The sequence below is a fragment of the Corythoichthys intestinalis genome, chromosome 6 (assembly GCF_030265065.1).
Source record: "Corythoichthys intestinalis isolate RoL2023-P3 chromosome 6, ASM3026506v1, whole genome shotgun sequence".
Taxonomy (NCBI): Eukaryota; Metazoa; Chordata; class Actinopteri; order Syngnathiformes; family Syngnathidae; genus Corythoichthys; species Corythoichthys intestinalis.
Window position 1 is genome coordinate 8407025 of NC_080400.1, and position 19531 is coordinate 8426555.

General features: G+C 38.2%; 1 protein-coding gene across 2 annotated transcripts in view; it reads right to left on the reverse strand.

Annotated features, from left to right (window-relative positions):
• The window catches only part of LOC130917185 (contactin-5-like), a 411152-nt gene extending 397036 nt beyond the window's left edge, over nucleotides 1-14116 (reverse strand). The window contains exons 1-2 of one of the 2 annotated variants that reach the window (XM_057838312.1): nucleotides 13999-14092; nucleotides 13845-13935 (exon numbers count right to left, since the gene is read on the reverse strand). The gene's annotated coding sequence lies outside the window, so the exon portion shown is untranslated. Of the gene's footprint in view, nucleotides 1-13844 lie in introns of both variants that reach the window. The other variant, XM_057838311.1, reaches the window with a different exon arrangement.
• Nucleotides 14117-19531: the final 5415 nt, after the last annotated feature.

Below are 19531 nucleotides of genomic sequence, written 5' to 3' on the forward strand. Positions count from 1 at the left end.
AGAGTTAAGGAGGCTTATTTATCATATTTAGTTTTATTTGCTCTGATGCGGAGGTTCAGAACATCTTAGCTGTTAATGTACACTTTGGACTTATATTTATTCATTTATGTTAGGCTACGTATTCATTTCCTTAAGATTTAAAAAAGTCAATGTTTGTGCGATCTTCAAAATATATTCCATTTCATAATTGCATAAGTCATTTGTACTTATTTTTCTGAACATATGTTACTTATATATTTATTATTAAAAAAATAAATAAATAGTATGCGAGGAAATGAGGGAAAATACAAATTAGGAGATGGAGGTTGGGGTTTTGCCTTTTTTGTTAACTTTTATTTTGCAAATCATTGAAAAAAATACAATTTTGAATGAAAATCAGTTTTTGTATGTGTTATAGAAATACAGTGGCGAGAACAAGTATTTGAAACACTGCCGATTTTGCTGGTTTTCCCACTTGCAAGCCATGTAGAGGTCTGTAATTTGTATCATAAGTTCTCTTCAACTGTGAGGGACGGAATCTAATACAAAAATCCAGAAAATCACATTGTATAATTTTTAAATAATAAATTTGTATTTAACTGCATGAAATAAGTATTTGATACATTACCAACTAGTTAATATTTCGGCTCTTAGTTCTTTTTTAAGAACCCCTCCTGTTCTCCACTCATTACTGGAAGTAACTGCACCTGTTTGAACTTGTTACCTGTATAAAAGACACCTGCTCACATGCTCAAACAAACAAACTCCAACCTCTCCACAATAGCCAAGACCAAAGAATTGTGTAAGGACATCAGGGATAAAATAATAGACCTGCACAAGGCTGGGATGGGCTACAGGAAAATAAGCAAGCAGCTTGGTGAGAAGGTAACAACTGCTGTTATTAGAAAATGGAAGAAGTTCAAGTTGACGGTCAGCCTGCCTCGTTCTGGGGCTCCATGCAAGATCTCACCTCGTGGGGCATCACTGATCATGAGGAAGGTGAGGGATCAGCCCAGAACTACACAGCAGGACCTGGTCAATGACCTGAAGAGAGCTGGAACCACAGTCTCGAAGAAAACCATTGGAAACACATTACGCCGTCATGGATTAAAATCCTACAGCGCACGCAACGTCCCGCTGCTGAAGCCAGTCCATGTCCAGACACGTCTGAAGTTTTTGCCACTTACCATCTGGATGATCCAGAGGAGCAATGGGAGAAGGTCATGTGGTCGGATGAGACCAAAATTGAACTTTTTGGTCTAAACTCGGCTCGTCATGTTTGGAGGAAAAAGAAGGATGAGTACAACCCCAAGAACACCATCCCAACCGTGAAACATGGAGGAAGAAACATCATTTTTTGGGGCTGATTCTCTGCCAAGGGTACAGGACGACTCACCGTACTGAGGGGAGGGTGGATGCGGCTATGTATCGCCAGATCTTGGCTGACAACCTCCTTCCTTCAGTGAGAGCCCTGAAGATGGGTCGTGGCTGGGTCTTCCAGCATGACAACGACCCAAAGCACACAGCCAAGGCAACTAAAGAGTGGCTCCGTAAGAAGCATCTTAAGGTCCTGGAGTGGCCTAGCCAGTCACCAGATCTGAACCCGATAGAAAATCTATGGAGGGAGCTGAAAGTTCGTGTTGCCCGGCAGCAGCCCCGAAACCTGAAGGCTCTGGAGAAGATCTGCATGGAGGAGTGGGCCAAAATCCCTGCTGCAGTGTGTGCAAACCTTTTCAACGACTACAGGAAATGTTTGGTATCTGTAATAGCAAACAAAGGTTTCTATACCAAATGTTAAGTTCGATTTTTGTGATGTATCAAATACTTATTTCATGCAATTAAATGCAAATTTATTATTTAAAAATCATACAACGTGATTTTCTGGGTTTTTTTGTATTAGATTCCGTCCCTCACAGTTGAAGAGAACTTATGATACAAATTACAGACCCCTACATGCTTTGCAAGTGGGACAACCAGCAAAATCGGCAGTGTATCAAATACTTGTTCTCCCCACTGTAACTGTGCCAAAACAGTTGTCTTTGCATTTCAGCAGTGTTAGGCGGTTTGACCCCTCCCCCCTTAAAAATGAAAATAAGTAAATAAATAAATAAACATACAACATTTCTGGCTCCGTGGCGACCTTCACATCGGGGAGTTCCAGCAAGAAATTCTAGCCACTTTCACCCCTGATTATAAGTAATAATAATAATTGACCACAGCATCCTGTCTTTCTATCAGCCTCCCTCTCTGTGCACCAGCAGCAACATAACTCAACTTCATCTTTATAGCAGCGCACTAGTGACTATTTCTCTCAGACACACACACACCTACATACATCCATACCCAATTTAGCCACTTAGCTTAGCTCACTTCAACACCACTTTTGAAACAGACACCTACACACATCTATACCCAATTTGGCCACTTAGCTTAGCTCACTTCAACACCCCCCCACCGATACTGGTATTGGTATCTGTGCACCATTACCATTAGCTATAGGTAACGGAATTTGGAAAATTTAGATAACATTACAAGGAGGTCATGACCCCAACATGGCTTCAACTTTGACCCAACTCTCAGCTCAATTTTGAAGTCAAAGTTTGAAGTGTTGCACGTATTTAGATACTGAGGCTGACTGCCAAAAGTGAATTTTCACAAATAATTGACCCCCTGTAGTGAGTTTTCAGCCATGAGAACACCCAGGGAGGCGGTTCAAAATGAATAAATGATTCGAAGAGGTCCGTTGGATTTTTGAGCCCAAACTCATTGTGGTGCATAGCCTTGAGTAAGTGATGTGTCTACCGTAATTTGTTCTTTGGTGAGTCAGTGGACACTCTGCAACGCTAACACAAACTGATGGAATGCGCGGCCCGATTAGCTTGGTTGTTTTCTCCGTTTTGGCCTTTAATTTGATTCTGTTCTGGATCCTTGCTCTTTCTGACAAGACACTGCATCTTGTAAAAATATAACAGTTGCCATTATAGAAAAAGCGGTTGTTTCTCTGGAAGTACTGGAATGGGGGGGTTGGATTACGGCAGCTACAAAATGTTTTGATACTCGAATAGTTGCAGATTATTTTTGCGATTTGTGGAGTAATCGGCTTGTACTGAAGTCACATGTTATCTAATATTTTATTACTCTTGGCTAAAGGTAGCTAGAAATTGTAAATTCCATTTGAACCAAAAACTATGCGGTGTGAAAAGTTAGACTTTGAATATTGTAATTGAATTGAATATTGAAATAATATGACTAGCATTGTTTTCCAGAGTAAAAGCTAATGTTTGTAAATATCTAATTTTGAATTATTACTAAGACAATCATCTATTTTCATTGAGGACTACAGAAATCAAAGCTTCACTGTTTTTTCATGGGTTTTTTTGTGCTTTTTATATACAAATAAAAAAATAAAAATAAATAAATGAATACATAAAAAATAATAATATTTACTGTTTTCTCCCTTTTTTTATAATTCCTTTTTAACTAAATCATTAAATAAACAATTTAATTTAAATAAATAATTTTTTAGAAATAAATACAGGAAAGAATTTACTATTAAAAGGAAAAAAAGAGGGTTTGAAGTACTTTTAGATGAACAATGTCTCTAAATGATTAATCAACATTCAAAAACGTTGAATTGACTAGTTGTCGATTAATCATGGCAGCCCTGAAGTAGATATAGGAAGGCTTTAAAATCGGAAGGCTTTAAAACCGGAGAATGTCAAGCCACTGATCATGTCTCGGTGCCATTGATGGTGATAGACGTTCATTCTAGGAGTGGGAACCTCTTGGTACCTCACGATACGATACGATTTGCGATACAAGGCTCACGATAACGATGATCTGACGATATGGCGAGACAACGATTATCGATACATTGCTCAGGAATTTATTCGAGGATATTCTACACACAACTAATAAAAAGAAATACAAGCTTCTGCCGTGTATTGGAATGAGTTTACCACTAGTAGACGTCCAATCCGTTTGAACTAGGAGGGTGGCAGCGAATGAACACCGTTCATTCGCTGCCATCCCCCCCACTTCAAACGGACTGAACATCTATGGCCATCAGTGACAGCATACGCCAGGCAATGAGGTAATTTTGAGCCATTTAAGGTCATTTCCCTATTGATTTTGGGGTATTTCATGGGTCACTTCCTGTTTGTTCGACTTACAGAACAGGAAGTGACCTGGCAAACACTCAAATGAATAGGCAGTGACTCAAACTCAAGAGGAAATGACCCGTAAATGCCTTAACCCTTAGTTGCACAAGTTACTGGACCCTGCACTCTTCTTCAAAAATGACCCATATTATAACCAATATCTTTTTATGCCATTTTGGTGAAGAATAATCACTTGTATATTAATTAGTATAAAATTTAGGGCCACACAAGTATGATTTCATGCTTGAAATACCTTTATGATTCAATGAACATTTTTTGGAAAACAAAAAAATAAAATAAAAAAACAGAACAGCAGTAGACTTCATCCTTCCTTGTATTTTATCATCAATGATGAAGAGCTCCCATGCAACTTTTTGGTGAGACAGCGGTGCTGAGCCCTTCTGGAGGCACTGACCGATTTCTGAGAATATTGTGGCTCTGCCCTGGGTGGGAGGTAATTCTCTAGTAAGAGCCCTACCAACTCATTCTATTGGCCATGATTTGGACACTTTTTTTCTTCAGAGGACATTTAAGTGGAATCTTATGAGTCAGATTGATCCTGTTTAGTTGGATTTCCAGGTGGACAACTGCCACTGCCACCTGGACAATAGTCTGGGTCTTCATCATCAGAAATTTCGGACACTTGAGTCCAACCCCGTTACTGCCTCTTCATCATCCAACATCTGTAGGACCATTTCAGCTGTAAATCTAGCACAAATCCAATTTTTTTCGTGTTTTTCCGACTCAACTGAAAGGGAAAAGTCGCATAAAAGTGGACCATTTTCAAATTCGATCCAGGTCACTTTCATATGTGGCTAAAATCCCAACCGGGCCACATTTTTCCAGAATGTGGCTGCGGTCCGAACTGTCAAGTCCCCCAAATTGGAATTCATGCAGCAATTAACATCAGCAAAGAGCGAGAGAGACAGGGTGCTACGGTAGCGGTGCAGCTGTGCATTAGCGTTAGCGCCTAGCTTGAACGCGGCTTTTGGGGAAGGAGCGGGCTCGACAACAGTCATACAAAAATAAAATGGGATTAGAATAAGCCTGACAATGCTCGGTTTTCTCTCTGTTTCAATGCTCTTGTGCATGCGGGCCAGTTTGCTCAGCGCATCTCGGACTGCGAATTAGAGCGCATGTGTGATACTTGAACTGGCTCAAAGGACAAAGGCAGTCTGAACGGGTACGCCCAAAAAAAAAAAAAAAAAAAAAAAAAAAACATATGACAAAAAAATCGGAATTGTGCTTTAGGACCTGCGGTATGAACCTATTCTTAGTTAGCTAGCTAGTTATGAAGTAGGTTAATTTGTTGATAAATACTAATAAAGAGTCATGAAATACACACAAAATACTACATGGACATAATACTTACAGTACACGCATCAGCTCTTGCTGTGTAAAATAATCTTCTTAAGGGATGTCACTTTTTACATACCTAGTCTGTGTGGTCCACGGTAAATTTATTCCTGACAGCCAAAGTTGATAAGAATGAAAGATTCCCATTGGATTCCATAGAAAATGCATGTAGGTCATTTTTGGCCCACTTGTGGAAGCTTAGGGTATTCATACAAAAATGACCATTTCTTCAAATTTATAAAAGGTTCATCAAAAATTTGAATGGCATTATATCAAAAACATGTTTTTTGAGGAATACCTGGAATATGAATTGATAACAATTTTTCATTCCAAAGATATTTCAAGAAAACAACCTCACCGGGTAATTTTTGACCCACTTATGCATCTAAGGGTTAAAATGAACAGCAAGTGACCTGTAAATGCCCTAAAAATTGGACAGAATGACTGTGAATGCTCTGGTTTCGAATGAACGAACGTTCCCAGTCTAGATGGATTGGGCGTAGAGCACCGTCAATGCAACCTCAGAGTTAACTGAGACACTATTATGGTGGAAGATTTTGGGAGCAACTTGTTGGTTCCTTTTTAATTTTTTTTAGACATTGACACCTTTTTAAAACGATATCTCGATTCTTGGCAGGAGCATATCGATAACCTCTTAGGATACAAAGTATCACGATATATCACCATTTTTATATTTTGTCACACCGTTAGTTCATTCCATTTCAAAACAGGGTCTAGCAATGATCAATGGCATCCATTCAATTAATTTTGTTGCTTTTCATTGAAACTACAGTTGATAAAAGCATTTACAAATTATTTTGGATAATATTAATATCGTTTTTTTTTTTCATTATCAACGCAAGCTCATTACGAATAGAAAGAGCTAAATGGACGAGCTAACGTCTGCCGCCAGTGTTACCCCGGAATTCCATTTGGTCCATGTGCTCTGCGTGTGCACTGGGCAGCTCCGATGCGCTTGTGATGCCCAATGCATAAGTCTCTTATGCGGTCCATACACCCGCGGACTCTAGATGTGCATGCGCAAAACGGAGACCACGTGATTAGACAGATCGGCAAAAAGTTAATTATTGTGACAGTATTTTCAGAAAGATACATACTGTATATGGGCCAAAAATGCACAAGGGCCTATAGTACACGTTACAGTTAAATCACGTTCAACATACACAAAAATACACAACGACCCCCCCTTACAAATTCACGCGCGCACGAACACACACGCGCACACACACCCCTATTGCTTGCAAGCAGGACTACCAGTTGCTATTCAAATTGACACATGGTGTATGCAGTACTTTATTTTTGACATGAGTCCATATTATTGTCACAATGTTTTGTTTTTCGTTTTTAAAAAAAAACGTATCACTGCTCTGTCAAGAGAAAGAGGACCACAGTAAATCCAATTCAACTTGACTCCCACGTCTGATTTCTCTTTGGAGCCTGATTTGTTCGCTCTCTGTCTATTTTATTGTACACATTGAGGACAGAATAAGTGCCTTATTTGCACTTTGCACTTGATCCAACGAACTCATGCTTGCACTATTTAGATTTCAACAATACAGTGGGGCAAATAAGTATTTAGTCGACCACTAATTGTGCAGGTTCTCCCACTTCAAAATATTAGAGAGGCCTGTAATTGTCAACATGGGTAAACCTCAACCATGAGAGACAGAATGTGGAGAAAAAAAACTGAAAATCACATTGTTTGATTTTTAAAGAATTTATTTGCAAATCATGGTGGAAAAAAGGTATTTGGTCAGTACCAAAAGTTCATCTCAATACTTTGTTATGTACCCTATGTTGGCAATAACGGAGGCCAAACGTTTTCTGTAACTCTTCACCTTCAAATGCTTCTTACGAAGCCACTTCTTTGTTGCCCTGGCTGTGTGTTTGGGATCATTGTCATGCTGAAAGACCCAGCCACGTCTCATCTTCAATGCCCTTGCTGATGGAAGTATATTTTCACTCAAAATTTCTCAATACATGGCCCCATTCATTCTTTCCTTTACACAGATCAGTCATCCTGGTCCCTTTGCAGAAAAACAGCCCCAAAACATGATGCTTCCACCCCCATGCTTCACAGTGGGTATGGTGTTCTTCGGATGCAATTCAATATTCTTTCTCCTCCAAACACGAGAACCTGTGTTTCTACCAAAAAGTTATATTTTGGTTTCATCTGACCATAACACAGTCTTCCAGTCTTCTTCTGGATCATCCAAATGCTCCTTAGCGAACCGCAGACGGGCCTGGACGTGTACTTTCTTCAGCCGGGGGACACGTCTGGCAGTGCGGGATTTGAGTCCCTGGTGGCACATTGTGTTACTGATAGTAGCCTTTGTTACTGTGGTCCCAGCTCTCTGTAGGTCATTCACTAAGTCCCCCTGTGTGATTATGGGATTTTTGCTCATCGTTCTTGTTATCATTTTGATGCCACGGGGTGAGATCTTGCATGGAGCCCCAGATCGAGGGAGATTATCAGTGGTCTTGTATGTCTTCCATTTTCTAATAATTGCTCCCACAGTTGATTTCTTTACACCAAGCGTTTTACCTGTTGCAGATTCAGTCTTTCAAGCCTGGTGCAGGTCTACAATTTTGTCTCTTGTGTCCTTCGACAGCTCTTTGGTCTTGGCCATGGTGGAGTTTGGAGTGTGACTGACTGAGATTGTGGACAGGTGTCTTTTATACCGATAATGAGTTAAAACAGGTTCCATTAATACAGGTAACAAGTGGAGCCTCGTTAGACCTAGTTAGAAGAAGTTATACCTCTTTGACAGCCAGATATCTTGCTTGTTTGTAGGTGACCAAATACTTACTTTCCACTCTAATTTGAAAATAAATTCTTTAAAAATCAAACAATAGGATTTTATGTTTTTTTTTTTCCACATTCTGTCTCTCATGGTTGAGGTTTACCCATGTTGACAATTACAGGCCTCTCTAATCTTTTCAAGTAGGAGAACTTGCACAATTGGTGGTTGACTAAATACTTTACCATTTTTTTGCCCCACTGTAAATACAGTGGTGCAATATAGGCACTTTGTCCATAACTTCAGTTGAAGGTGTTTTCTTATTTTACACAGAATGTTTATTTGGAAAACCTTCAAGTTGTTACATTTATCATTACCAACGCATCCAGTGAGCCATTACAATCCAATTCGCCATAACATGTTAAGTCCATCACTGCATATATCGGTATCGGTTATCCGTTTTTTGGGAGTTGGACAATAATAGGATATTGCTTTTTTAAAAAATCATTATTGGACAACTCTAATTGAAATATCAAACTTTCAAGCTGAAATGTTAGAATTTAGATATGTAACTTCCACCCACCTCTGCTATATTGTAATTATCAGGACCTATTTGTGTCTGGTACGTTGCTGCAAGTCAACAGTAGCGTTGCTTGTGAGATTGTCTGTTCCAATCTGAGTCATTGGTGAAAGTGACATGTGGGGGAGGATAGTGAACGTCAGGCGTCTAAGCAATCGTACCAATTACGATGTCAGATTGTTCCTGGAGGGGATGTCTGCTGCACAGTCACTCAGTGAAGGTTCACGTTAAAACAACAATTGTAAGGCCAACAATGAAGTGTCATCTTTAAGAGCAAATGTGTTATTTCACATTGTATTTTAGCTAAGATAATCATACATGCTAATTTCACAAGTGTAATTTGCGACCTAAGTCATTATAAATGAGTCACATTGTGCTTGCTTTGTAGTAGACATTTATTATAAAATTTTGGCGCCTGATTTATCCCATATATTTTTCCCCTCAAACACTAACGAAATTAAAAAGTTGAGTATTTTCAAGATAAAAAGTTGAAATGTTATAAAAATGTTTTTTTCTTTATGATTGTTATAATCCTTACAAAAACAAAAACTGTCATATTTGAAGAATAAAGTCTTAATCCTCAAGAAGAAAATAACAATTAATGTATATATTTAAGTCATAGTTAAAGAGGAGAAAGTTATATTTTAAGCTAACTTTGAAAATATAGTTTTCTCATGATATTCACGGAGTTGAATGCAAATGAAAATGACGAAATGAAACGAAAACATGCAAATAAAAAACTTGCAGACTCGTGACAGCCTTGACAACATATTTCATACTACACAATAGCTATTCATCCAGACTTACGAAACCTTTTTTTTTTTTTTTACTCCAGTTATATTAAGATAACTTTTTACTTTTTATCAGTTCAGTTGTATTCACGGCACAATAGATTTGCCGTAAATGGATAGGCAATGCTTGATCACGTTTTCCAGTACAAAGAATATTGTTTAAAGGTGCATAATGTATGATTTGCACTTTAATTATTCATGAAACAGGCATAATATTTCAATAAACATTAAAGAAACATATTTTTGTAAATAATTCTGAAACCGTTCTCAATGATCAAATGGAGATTTACATGTCGCAAATGTGTTTGTTTTTCTTCCATGCTCATCATCAGCCAATCGCGAGACCAATTTCCAGTCTTGTAAACTAAGGCTGCGCAAAATTTGACAAAAAGTCTGAATTATGTTGACTATTTAAGGAAAAAATCAGACGGTGAAAGAAGGGAGACAATCAAAGTGCAAAGGTACAGAAACTGTATAAAACAAACACAATGGCTGCGCTTGTAAGCAGTGTCATTTTTTTAGTTTGAATATTATTTTCTCCATTTTCAGAGGTCTAAAAAAGTGCGCAATTTGCATACTTAAATACTTTGTGCAACCGTCTTTCACATGAAGTTCATTAATACTAAGTGCTGTCTGTTTTTTTACATCTAATAGAACTGAACTCAAAGTCCAATTTGTATTTACCTTTTATGTGCAATAAATTTTAATTGAGTCATTTTCCTTTTTTTTTTTCATGGAGCGTAAAAAATTCAAACTGCATAAAATGTACAATAATGAAACAAAAAAATACATTTACCCTTTTTTTTTTAAGTAATACTAGTAAAACCACAGCTTAATTTTTGAGAAACAGTAGATTCTACAATGTTACATTATTCTAATGTTAGCCACATGGGTGCTAATTAGAGTCTGTTCAAGGTAGTGCTTGTTGTAAAAATTTGTAGCACCACTGCCTTAGAGGTTGAGTGTGACAACTTATCACAGAGCAGCCATCATCTAAGCCGACTACAAGCTTGGGGGACGTGTTGGGTTGTTGGGTCGGGAGACTTTTATGTCCGTTTCTACTCACATTTGTCAGTGACAAGCAGACACCCATGGGTGCCATTGTCTCGCCGAGGCAGTTCTTTCCTCTACCCTTCTGTTGGATCTCTCGCTCAGTTTATTTTAGGCGACACTGGGGTCGACGCGTCATGTTCAATTAGTCTGAGGACCCACGTCAATATAATGTACCGTATTGGCCCGAATATCAGACGGCCCTGATTATAAGACGACCCCCTCTTTTTCGAGACTCAAGTTTGAAAAAAAGACTTTTTGAACACCAAATTAATTTTTATACAGAAAATAATTACAGTTCATCTGAAACAAATGATTGTAACAACATATTTGAGAGAAAAAGCATGTTATTTTGCCTCATTCAAATCTTAATATCTGAACATTTAAATATGTAAACTAAAGTGCAATCACATTTGAAAATGAATTCTGGTTTTTGAAATGTAAATAAACCAATATATTGTGATAAAACAACAAAATTGCAACTAGCCCTGCGAGCAGGACTCAACGGGCCCTTGTGGAACGTATCGATTTATCCTATTTCTTTTCGGTGATTTTTTTGGGGATACTAAAAACATTTGGCTTACTCTTTGATGTAATGTCAAAAAAAGCAAGAAAATGATACATTATATGTGTATGCAAAATGTCTGTTAAATATGTTTATTATGCTTTTCAAAAAATATTTCCGGTGTATTTCCTGTTACCACGTGTAAACATATCTATTTGGAGTGAGGCTTTTTGAATCCAGTTGGATCATTCAATGCTTCGTTACCGATTCCTCCAATTTCTTTTCGGTGTTTTTTTTGGTATGGTAAGACCTTCAAATTGGCTATTTCATTTGCCATGAAAAAGTACTGACAACCACCTAATAATAATAAATAAATTGACCATTTTCATTTGCTATGAAGAAGTCCTAACCCTAAGCGTTAACCCTAAACCCTAACCCTGAACACCAAAAAGCGCCCAACTTTGGTACCCCGCACAGGTCAGGCCCGTGAATGAAAACTCACCATTTTGATATGTACAAATTTTGTTGAGTTTTTAAGCATGTTCAGAACTTCAAATTGGCTATTTTCATTTGCCCTGAAGAAGCCCTAACCCTACACCCTAATCCCCAAATAAACCCGACTTTGGTACTCCTCCCAGGTCTGGCCCGTGAATGAAAACTCACCATTTTGATAACTCAACATCTCATATGTCTCATGAAGAGTGTCACCAACTTTGAGGAGGATCCAACTCACTGCCTCGGCGCAATGGTCTCAAACGTGCACCTTGGTTTTCGACAAAAATGGCATGTTTTTCAACATTCAATCCAAAATACCCGATTTCCTGTTGGGTTTGGAATATGGGTGCAAGAGACTTTTTGAAGCATTTTTGCACAAGGTATCATCTCCGCAAATTTCATCGCTCTACGTTTGAAAAACCTAAATGGAGAGGCCTTTTTTTTAAATTCCAGGGGGCGCCACTGAGCCATTTTTTGACATTTTTTCACAATGTTGCCAAATTATCGAAATTTTCACGAAGCCGCATGTTTGTTCAAATTTTGGTGAGTTTTGAGCATGTTAAGACCTCTGAATTGGCCATTTTCATTTGCCATGAAAAAAGAATAATAATAATCCTTTGCAGAACAATAGGGCATTCGCACCAGTTGGTGCTCGGGCCCTAATTACTGCATTAACCATCAATGTGATGTCTAACCGTAACTGTAGTCTTGAAACTAATCTGAATAAGGAAAAACATTGCAATAATATAATGCAAACTGGTTAATCTTGAGAGTAGCTGAGATTCATCATACAGAACATCGCTTCAGTGATATCTGGCGCCATCTAGCGTCGTGAATGGGGAGAGTAGCTCAGATCTGCCATAACAGAACATCACTTCAATGATATCTGGCGTCATCTAGCGTCGGGGTTGGGTATAATGTCTAGACCGCGAATATAAAACGACCCCCTCTTTTTCAATCTTATTTCAATGCAAAAAACACCGTCTTATATTCGGGCCAATACGGTATGTCATATTTAAGCCATGGGTAGCCATTGACAGTGATAGACGTCCAATCCATTTGAAAGTGGAGGGCTTGCAGCAATCATTCGCTGTCAGCCTCTCCCAGTCCAAATGGATTGGACATCTATCGGCGTCAATGGCAGACAGTCAGACACCGAGTTCAAAACGCGGAGACCATCTAATGACGCTGGTGAGTCAATTAGCCTTTTTGCCTTGAATTTTATCCCAACCAATGTTTTGGACCAGTTTTCTTGGCATGTTAGTGTAAAGCCTTCTAGAGTCTTGAATCTTTTATTCAAAATTTTGGCTTGCACTTGTTAAATGTTTCTGAATGGAGCTGCATAATACATGACGAAAAGCCACACAGCAGGATGAATTCCTGGAAGCGCACACACAAGGACACACACACACACACACACACACACACTTAATACACATATACCAACACACACACACACACACACACGCACACACACACACACTTCTTTTTTGGGCATTGATCAACTTTTTATTATAGCTGCCACCTCTGGACTGAAAGATGGCTGGCATTGACTAACACATCAAATGATAATAAGAAAAATGTCATGTGGTAAAGTGATACTGTTGGTTTAGAAAATAAAATGTTTTTTTTTATGTGCATGAGGCTTAAAAAATATATGAATATATTTTCAAATCATATGCATCTGACATAACGTGCAACAGCATGAAAGGATGCGCATTTCAGGAACACAAGTCGTACTCTTGAAAGTCAAGGCTAAAAAAGCCATGATATGAAATTTTAGGTTATTTCAAAGAAAATCTCCTCCAAAAACACGTTTTTAAACAACCTTAAGAAGAGCTATTTTGTTGAATCACCTTTAATAATTGCAAACCAAAGCTCTATTCATTGTGTGTGCAGTTGTTTGGAAATGTGGATTTAATGACTAAGCAGGAATATAATAATAGACTCTTTATCCAGGCTTTTCGATGCAATATAGAACATATCAGTCATTCTTTCCATAACAAGCAAGTTCAATGAACTTTAGACAACAGCAGCATATAAAAAAACACAATAATTGGAAATGTCAACGTGATGATGCGACCAGCAACGCATTATTTCTGCCCGCTTTTAAAGAAAAATAACCGTTTTGCAACCTAGTAAACACTAGAATGTCATTTTACTCACCAGGAATGCAGCGGTATGGTCCGCCTCTCCACGCCGGGCTCGTCGGCTCCTTGAGCGGATCTCTGCCGCCGCTGCCTTCGAAGCGTCCACGCTACAGAAGAGGGAATCTCACGAGACGTCCGAGAAGCCGCTCAGCGGGTGCTAACATCCATACCCGAAGAAGAAGTGAAGAAAATAGGAAGTAGATGAGCTCTCGTCCACTTTGGGTCCTGCTTGTGTGGTTCGGTTCAAGTCCGAACGGCCGTCAGCCTCCACCGGTGTAGCCCGCTGGAGTCCCTCTGCAGGACTGCATGCATCCCGGCAGCTGAGTGACTTGACTGAGGAGGAGGGGGAGGAGGAGGAGAAGGAGGGCAGGGGGTGGGAGTACGATGGTCCTCCTCCCCAGGGATAGAAGATGAGGACTGGCTGCCTGCACATATTAATGTAGTAAATTTGAAATCTTAAAATGCTAATTTTCATATTTTACTTGATATTTTATGTAGTATTTTTTACCTCCGCATAGCCAAGACCACACAAAACTATTAATTGTTCCCACAAATTGCATTTTTTTTTTGTGTGTGTTTTTTTAATGTCTTTTTTAACCTGTCCTGTACACGGAGAATCGGGTGAAAGTGGCTAGAATTTCTTGCAGGTGTTGTGGCGAAAAATGCCCCCCCCCCCCCCCCCCGCGTGAAATGTCCCCCCAGTGGAGCCTCCAGAAATTTTTCATAGGGGTGGCCAGATGGGGCCACTTAAAATCTTGGGGTGGCCAAAACTAAAAGCCATAATTTCAGGTTTTCTTTATATTAAAACTACCAGAAAGACTTTAGGACACGGCTACTGATATACTTTGGTGTATTGTGTAATATTTGATGTTACTAATGATTTAATGTGCATAGTCCATAACTGTCCAGTCAACATTTTGAGCTCCACAACAATGCTGTTTTATTGTGTTATGTATATATTAGGCATAAGGTGTACATTTAAGTAGGGCTGTCAAACGATTCAAATTTTTAATCGAGTTAATCACAGCTTAAAAATTAATTAATCGTAATTAATCGCAATTCAAACCATCTCTAAAATATGCCATATTTTTCTGTAAATTATTGTTGGAATGGAAAGATAAGACAAGACGGATGTATACATTCAACATACTGTACATAATTACTGTATTTGTTTATTATAACAATAAACCCACAACTTGGCATTAACATTATTAACATTCTTTCTGTGAAAGGGATCCATGGATAGAAAGACTTGTAATTCTTAAAGGATAAATGTGAGTTTGTATATCGTGACTACATATTGCCATCTAGTGTATTTGTTGAGTTTTCAGTAAATGATACTGTAGCGACTTAACTGTTCTGCCCGAATGCATGATGGGAAGTGGCGCAACCATGACTGTGTGTGGTGGCTGCAAATGCTATATCTTCTCTGCGTTGGATACACTACAGGGTGTTAAGAAAAAGATCAACTCCTGTCATTCTTCCCCACGTCGCTTCCCACAATATTTATAGTTGCTGTGGGAGAGATGACAAAGCTTTTGCCAATTAAAAGCACGGCCCCAATGAATGCTTGTATCTACTCCACTCTGCCTCTTATCTCTGTATATAAGTAAAATGGCACCATTGTAGGCTGTTTGCGGCAATGAGTGAATGATTCGTTCTGCGAATGCGTTAATTGCGATAAATATTTTCACGTGATTACTTTTTAAAAAATAATTACCGCCCGTTAACGGGATAAATTTGATAGCCCTACATTTAACAAAACAAAAGAAATGCATTCATTTGGGATGAAATGCATAACTGATGCTACAACAATCTAACGATATACTGGCAAGCGGGGTGGCCAACCAATTTATAGAGGTGGCACCACTGTGTCCCCCTGACGGGAGCGCTTATTTATGAGGCTTTATTGAGGTGAAAACGTCAAATGTTTTCATGGACACATTACAGTAATGGATTTACGACTGTAAAATCGGTTTTAAATAAATAAATAACACAAAATACTAGTATTGTATTTTGGTAACAAATCGTGGACTGGGCCACATAACCATCTTTGAACAGAAATGTATTAGTCTACAGGTTTTCACGACTATATCCCGATGACAATCACACAGGTATGACATTTTTTAGTTCAAGCAGAGCAAAATAATACATATTCACAGTACACGATTCATTAGTTCACGCAGAGTAAAATAATACATATTCACAACACAATATTTAACAGTTCAAGCAGAGTGAAATAATACATATTCATGGTAAAAGAAAGTCGTTTCCATGTCCATCAATTGGTAAGAAAAAGCTGTACGAGTGACGTGTGGGCGCTTCCGTCATGGGGGACATTTCACGCGGGGCGGCTATTTTTCGGCACAACACCGGAACTCCCCGATGTGAAGGTCGCCACGGAGCCAGAAATGTTGTTTATTTATTTATTTTCATTTTTTGTGGGGTTCAAACCTCCTAAAACTACTGAAATGCAAAGACAACTGTTTTGCACAGTTATTTCAATAACACATACAAAAACTGATTTTCATTCAAAATTGTATTTTTTCAATGTTTTGCAAAATAATACAAAAACAGCAATAACCCCAACCTCCATCTCCTAATTTTTATTTACCCTCATTTCCTCACATACTAAATGCCAAATCTCAATTTCAACTACTTAACAACATAGGATTTATATTAAAATTGAAGTTAATGTAAACATTTTTTTAAATTATAAAGATATAAGGAACATACATTCAGAAAAATAAGTACAAATGACAGCAGCGTGAAATGGAATATATTTTGAAGATCGCGCAAACTTGACTTTTTTTTTTAAATCATAAGGAAATTAATAAGTAGCCTAACATAAATGAACAAATATAAATCCAAAGTGCACATTAACAGCTAAGATATTCTGAACCTCCCAATCAGAGCAAATAAAACGATAAATGATAAATGATGAATGATATGATAAATAAGCCTCTTCAACTCTTTCCTTGCTCTTAAAGATATGATCCATTTTCTGTTGCATTGCCGTTTTTTGGTGCATCAATTCAACACTTTTTTTTTTTTTTTTAATTCATAAAACATTTTTTTTGCTGTTCCAGAAAACATGCACATTTGAACCATTCAGAGCTAACTATCTCTGCTGATCACATGTCAGTATGTCAGCCAATTGAACAGATAAATTAGTCCAGGCATTCGCACATTGACGTGACTCATCATCGTCAGACTCAGATAACTGCAGCAGCTGGGGAAACCTCCATGCCGTCCGTGGAATAAAATAAATAATAAATATTGGTGGAAACGGATTACGCTACACAAGCACTTTATTATGCTTGTCATTAACACTTGTGTATGTAAATCTGATGTCGGTAGATTGTTTTCTTCTTGGAGATGAAATGCATGTGTGGCAACTTAGCTTTTTTTTTTCTACATAGCGTTTTGACAGTTGCTGTCATATTTTTGGAATCAAAGCACTCTGTACCGGAATGGCATCCCAGCCTTCAATCTTATACCGGAACTGCGTTCCGGCCCTGAATCTCATACCGGAACTGCGTTCCTGACCGTTCTGGCCCACTTTCACCCCTGCTCATCAGTCCCACAGCATGGCAAGTGGGCATTTACATGTTGTTTCAGCACCGTTTCTGCTTATATTCCGGGACCTGTGTCCGTCTCGTCAACCCTGCGCTGTTATGGAGGTAGATTTGTGTCTTTATTATTCAATCAAAAAAAAGTTGCTTCAATCAAATAAAAAGGTTGCTTCAATCAAAATATATATTTTCAATCGAAGAAAATGTCACTTCAATAAAAAAAAAATGTGCTTGAATGCAAAAATAAATTTGAAACTCAAAAAAATATATTTGAAAACTATTTTTCTTTGATTGAATTTTTTTTTTGTTTTTTTTTTTGATTAAAGTCAAGTTTTTTTTTTGATTGAAACACCATTTTTGATTTAAGTCATGTAATTTTGCGTTTGGACTACGTTTTGGCTAGGAGATTTGTGTCTTTATTATTCAATCAAAAAATAAGTTGCTTCAAACAAAAAATATATGTATTTTCAAAAGAAAAATCACTTCAATCACAAATTCAATTGTAGAAAAAAAGGTTTGAATGAGAAAAAATATTTGAGACTCAGAAATTCGCATTTGAACACTTTATTTTTCATTCAAACTGTTTTCTTTGATTGAAGCAATCCTTTCCATTTGTGTTTGAGCCATATTAGGGACAGGACATTTGTGTCTAAATCATTCAATCGCAATAAAAGTTCCTTTAATCAAAAAACTATTTTTAATCAAAGAAAAAAATCATTTGCAAAAATATATATTTTTTGAAAATATATTTTTTTATTTGAAATATAGATATATATTTTTTGAAGTGTCACTTTTTTTGAAAAGCAAAAAGTTTTAAACTCGCTTTTTTTCCAAAGTGGAAAAAGTTTTGAAGACACTTTTTTTTTTTTTTGAGGTGGAAAAAGTTTTGAAGGCACTTTTTTTCGATTGAATCATTTTGACACAACGATTCAACTTCAACGCTAGTTCCGGTGTGTTTGAGTGGCAGGTGATTACGCCAATGGCATAAAAGTATGAAGCAAAAATAATGGCCACCAGGGCTCCATCCAGCCATCGGGAGTCTCCTGGAGTCCAAGCCGAATATAGAGCACCGTTACGGCGTTGTGTCATCGGCATTTCACCGGAGTACCCGCGACGGTACGTTGCCCTGTCGCGGCACACTGGTCGGACCCCGATATCACACCCCAGGCGCGGAGGCCGGCTGTCGAGTGGACGGCCCGCGAATGACACGACACTCATTCAAAGTTGAAGCGATGGGGCTCCCGGCGTGGATGCCGGCGACTCGCCAGTAGTCCACCCGCTTACTGGGCAAGCTAGTGTCGGGCCACTTGCCGACCACTCCTATACCGGCAGGGCACCGTACTCCGGTGAAATGCCGATGTCACACCCCATACCGGTGCCCTATATTCGGCTTGGACTCCAGGAGACTCCGATGGCTAGGTGGAGCCCTGGTGGCTATTATTCTTGCTTCATACTTCTATGCCACTGGCGTAATCACCAGCCACTCTAACACACCGGAACTAGCATGGAAGTTGAATCTTTGTGTCAAAATGATTCAATGGAAAAAAAGTGCCTTCAAAACTTTTTCCACTTCAAAAAAAAAGTGTGTTCAAAACTTTTTCCACTTTGAAAAAAAAAAAAAAAAAAAAAGAGTTTAAAACTTTTTGCTTTTCAAAAAAAGTGACACTTCAAAAAAAAAAACATTAGGGCTATCAAAATTATCGCGTTAACGAGTGGTAATTAATTTTTTAAATTAATCCGGTTAAAATATTTGACGCAATTAACGCATAAATGCCCGCTCAAACAGATCAAAATGAGAGCACAGTAAAAGGTGTACTTGTTGTGTTTTTCGGAGTTTTGCCGCCCTCTGCTGGCGCTTGGGTGCGCCTGATTTTATAGGCTTCAGCACCCATGAGCATTGTGTAAGTAATTATTGGCATCAACAATGGCGGGCTACTAGTTTATTTTTCGATTGAAAAGTTTCCACATTTTGTTAAAACGAAAACATGAAGAGGGGTTTTGATATAAAATTTCTATAACTTGTCTTTTAAGAACTACAAGTCTTTCTATCCATGGATGGCTTTAACAGAATGTTAATAATGGTAATGCAATCTTGTTGATTTATTGTTATAATAAACAAATAGTCCTT